The sequence below is a fragment of the Ipomoea nil genome, unplaced genomic scaffold (assembly GCF_001879475.1).
Source record: "Ipomoea nil cultivar Tokyo-kokei standard unplaced genomic scaffold, Asagao_1.1 scaffold0871, whole genome shotgun sequence".
Lineage (NCBI taxonomy): Eukaryota > Viridiplantae > Streptophyta > Magnoliopsida > Solanales > Convolvulaceae > Ipomoea > Ipomoea nil.
In genome coordinates this window covers 7720-12644 of record NW_017617299.1, presented here as the reverse complement: position 1 = coordinate 12644, position 4925 = coordinate 7720, and the positions used below count along the sequence as shown (strand labels likewise).

General features: G+C 36.0%; 1 non-coding gene across 1 annotated transcript; it reads right to left on the bottom strand.

Moving 5' to 3' along the window:
- Positions 1-3547: 3547 nt before the first annotated feature.
- TRNAE-CUC lies at positions 3548-3619 on the bottom strand. Its single transcript has one exon. It is a non-coding gene; the product is annotated as a tRNA-Glu (tRNA).
- Positions 3620-4925: the final 1306 nt, after the last annotated feature.

The following is a 4925-nucleotide window of genomic DNA, read 5'->3' as shown; positions in this document are numbered from 1 at the left end:
CGAGCCTCTCTCACCCATATTCCAAAATAAAAGAACAAAAAATAGTTTTCGTTGCCGGAATTGAACCGGGTCTCTCGGTGAGAGCCGAGTATCCTAACCAACTAGACTACAACGGATTCATTGTTCCACTTTTTCATCTTCTGAATATCGGCAAAATTTGACTGTGGACCTTGGTCCACACAGCTGTGTGACCATTGTCCAAAACGGAGTCGTTTCTTTTAATGAAAATAAACGGCACCGCACCCGTTCTGTGTAATTAGTTCGGTTTGTATAACATATCCAGTTTCATTTTATTTATATTGTAGTTTCATATCAGCACAACTAAAGTTTCATTTTGTTTCAACTGCAGTTCCATTCGACATTATATGTACAATAGTCTTATTACAATGAGACTTGTTATTGAATTCTATTTTATACTCACTGTAGTATTGTTACAACACCACTAAATTATAATTCTAATTCAACTACGATTTCATTTTATATACACTGTAGTTTCATTAAAACACAACTAAAGTATCATTTTGATATAACCACAGTCTCATTTGACAATATAACACTCAATACGTGAGACATGTTATTCAGTTTCCTTTTATACATGCTGTAGTTTCATTTCAGCAAAACTAAAGTATCATTTCAATTCAAATACAATTCTATTTGACAATATACACTCAATATGTGAGACATGCTATTCAATTTCATTTTATACATACTGCAGTTTCGTTTCAACACAACTAAAGTATCATTTTCAATTCAATTACATTTTCATTTGACAATATATGCGAGACAAATTATTCAGTTTAATTTGAAACACACACTGTAGTTTCATTTTATTATAAACACACAAAAAATACGAGATCTGTTAAAATTTAACGGCGGTAATTCTTTACTTAAAGACACGACGCCATTTTCGGAACATGGTCCACTCAACTGTGTGGACCATGGTCCACGGTATAACAATCGTCTTTGCACACCATTGATCTTGCATTATCTAGTGGCCTACAATTCCTTAACACAAATGCACTGGTAATTTAAAAAGGAACGTACGGGGACGTAATGGTCATTGCCACGTATCAACGTGGGGTGGGCGCAGTTGGCTAGCGCGTAGGTCTCATAGCTTCTGAGTGATCCTGAGGTCGAGAGTTCGAGCCTCTCTCACCCCATATTCCAAAATGTGGTTTTTCCCCTCGCCGTGAACTAGCAGTGCAAAAAATAAAAGAACAAAAAATATTTTCCGTTGCCGGAATTGAACCCGGGTCTCTCGGTGAGAGCCGAGTATCCTAACCAACTAGACTACAACGGATTCATTGTTCCACTTTTTCATCTTCTGAATATCGGCAAAATTTGACTGTGGACCTTGGTCCACACAGCTGTGGACCATTGTCCAAAACGGAGTCGTTTCTTTTAATGAAAATAAACGGCACCGCACCCGTTCTGTGTAATTAGTTCGGTTTGTATAACATATCCAGTTTCATTTTATTTATATTGTAGTTTCATATCAGCACAACTAAAGTTTCATTTTGTTTCAACTGCAGTTCCATTCGACATTATATGTACAATAGTCTTATTACAATGAGACTTGTTATTGAATTCTATTTTATACTCACTGTAGTATTGTTACAACACCACTAATTAATTCTAATTCAACTACGATTTCATTTTATATACACTGTAGTTTCATTAAAACACAACTAAAGTATCATTTTGATATAACCACAGTCTCATTTGACAATAACACTCAATACGTGAGACATGTTATTCAGTTTCCTTTTATACATGCTGTAGTTCATTTCAGCAAAACTAAAGTATCATTTCAATTCAAATACAATTCTATTTGACAATATACACTCAATATGTGAGACATGCTATTCAATTTCATTTTATACATACTGCAGTTTCGTTTCAACATAACTAAAGTATCATTTCAATTCAATTACATTTTCATTTGACAATATATGCGAGACAAATTATTCAGTTTAATTTGAAACACACTGTAGTTTCATTTTATTATAAACACACAAAAAATACGATCTGTTAAAATTTAACGGCGGTAATTCTTTACTTAAAGACACGACGCCATTTTCGGAACATGGTCCACTCAACTGTGTGGACCATGGTCCACGGTAACAATCGTCTTTGCACACCATTGATCTTGCATTATCTAGTGGCCTACAATTCCTTAACACAAATGCACTGGTAATTTAAAAAAGGAACGTACGGGACGTAATGGTCATTGCCACGTATCAACGTGGGGTGGAGGCGCAGTTGGCTAGCGCGTAGGTCTCATAGCTTCTGAGTGATCCTGAGGTCGAGAGTTCGAGCCTCTCTCACCCCATATTCCAAAATGTGGTTTTTCCCCTCGCCGTGAACTAGCAGTGCAAAAAATAAAAAAAAAAATATTTTCCGTTGCCGGAATTGAACCCGGGTCTCTCGGGTGAGAGGTCCTAACCAACTAGACTACAACGATTCATTGTTCCACTTTTTCATCTTCTGAATATCGGCAAAATTTGACTGTGGACCTTGGTCCACACAGCTATGTGGACCATTGTCCAAAACGGAGTCGTTTCTTTTAATGAAAATAAACGGCACCGCACCCGTTCTGTGTAATTAGTTCGGTTTGTATAACATATCCAGTTTCATTTTATTTATATTGTAGTTTCATATCAGCACAACTAAAGTTTCATTTTGTTTCAACTGCAGTTCCATTCGACATTATATGTACAATAGTCTTATTACAATGAGACTTGTTATTGAATTCTATTTTATACTCACTGTAGTATTGTTACAACACCACTAAATTATAATTCTAATTCAACTACGATTTCATTTTATATACACTGTAGTTTCATTAAAACACAAACTAAAGTATCATTTTGATATAACACAGTCTCATTTGGCAATATAACACTCAATACGTGAGACATGTTATTCAGTTTCCTTTTATACATGCTGTAGTTTCATTTCAGCAAAACTAAAGTATCATTTCAATTCAAATACAATTCTATTGACAATATACACTCAATATGAGACATGCTATTCAATTTCATTTTATACATACTGCAGTTTCGTTTCAACACAACTAAAGTATCATTTCAATTCAATTACATTTTCATTTGACAATATATGCGAGACAAATTATTCAGTTTAATTTGAAACACACTGTAGTTTCATTTTATTATAAACACACAAAAAATACGAGATCTGTTAAAATTTAACGGCGGTAATTCTTTACTTAAAGACACGACGCCATTTTCGGAACATGGTCCACAACTGTGGACCATGGTCCACGTATAACAATCGTCTTGCACACCATTGATCTTGCATTATCCTACAATTCCTTAACACAAATGCACTGGTAATTTAAAAAAGGAACGTACGGGGACGTAATGGTCATTGCCACGTATCAACGTGGGGTGGGCGCAGTTGGCTAGCGCGTAGGTCTCATAGCTTCTGAGTGATCCTGAGGTCGAGAGTTCGAGCTCTCTCACCCCATATTCCAAAATGTGGTTTTTCCCCTCGCCGTGAACTAGCAAAAAAAAAAAAAAATATTTTCCGTTGCCGGAATTGAACCCGGGTCTCTCGGGTGAGAGCCGAGTATCCTAACCAACTAGACTACAACGGATTCATTGTTCCACTTTTTCATCTTCTGAATATCGGCAAAATTTGACTGTGGACCTTGTCCACACAGCTATGTGGACCATTGTCCCGTCGTTTCTTTAATGAAAAATAAACGGCACCGCACCCGTTCTGTGTAATTAGTTCGGTTTGTATAACATATCCAGTTTCATTTTATTTATATTGTAGTTTCATATCAGCACAACTAAAGTTTCATTTTGTTTCAACTGCAGTTCCATTCGATTATATGTACAATAGTCTTATTACAATGAGACTTGTTATTGAATTCTATTTTATACTCACTGTAGTATTGTTACACACCACTAAATTATAATTCTAATTCAACTACGATTTCATTTTATATACACTGTAGTTTCATTAAAACACAACTAAAGTATCATTTTGATATAACCACAGTCTCATTTGACAATATAACACTCAATACGTGAGACATGTTATTCAGTTTCCTTTTATACATGCTGTAGTTTCATTTCAGCAAAACTAAAGTATCATTCAATTCAAATACAATTCTATTTGACAATATACACTCAATATGTGAGACATGCTATTCAATTTCATTTTATACATACTGTTTCGTTTCAACATAACTAAAGTATCATTTCAATTCAATTACATTTTCATTTGACAATATATGCGAGACAAATTATTCAGTTTAATTTGAAACACACTGTAGTTTCATTTTATTATAAACACACAAAAAATACGAGATCTGTTAAAATTTAACGGCGGTAATTCTTTACTTAAAGACACGACGCCATTTTCGGAACATGGTCCACTCAACTGTGTGGACCATGTCCACGGTATAACAATCGTCTTTGCACACCATTGATCTTGCATTATCTAGTGGCCTACAATTCCTTAACACAAATGCACTGGTAATTTAAAAAAGGAACGTACGGGACGTAATGGTCATTGCCACGTATCAACGTGGGGTGGGCGCAGTTGGCTAGCGCGTAGGTCTCATAGCTTCTGAGTGATCCTGAGGTCGAGAGTTCGAGCCTCTCTCACCCCATATTCCAAAATGTGGTTTTTCCCCTCGCCGTGAACTAGCAGTGCAAAAAATAAAAGAACAAAAAATATTTCCGTTGCCGGGAATTGAACCCGGGTCTCTCGGTGAGAGCCGAGTATCCTAACCAACTAGACTACAACGGATTCATTGTTCCACTTTTTCATCTTCTGAATATCGCAAAATTTGACTGTGGACCTTGGTCCACACAGCTGTGTGGACCATTGTCCAAAACGGAGTCGTTTCTTTTAATGAAAATAAACGGCACCGCACCCGTTCTGTGTAA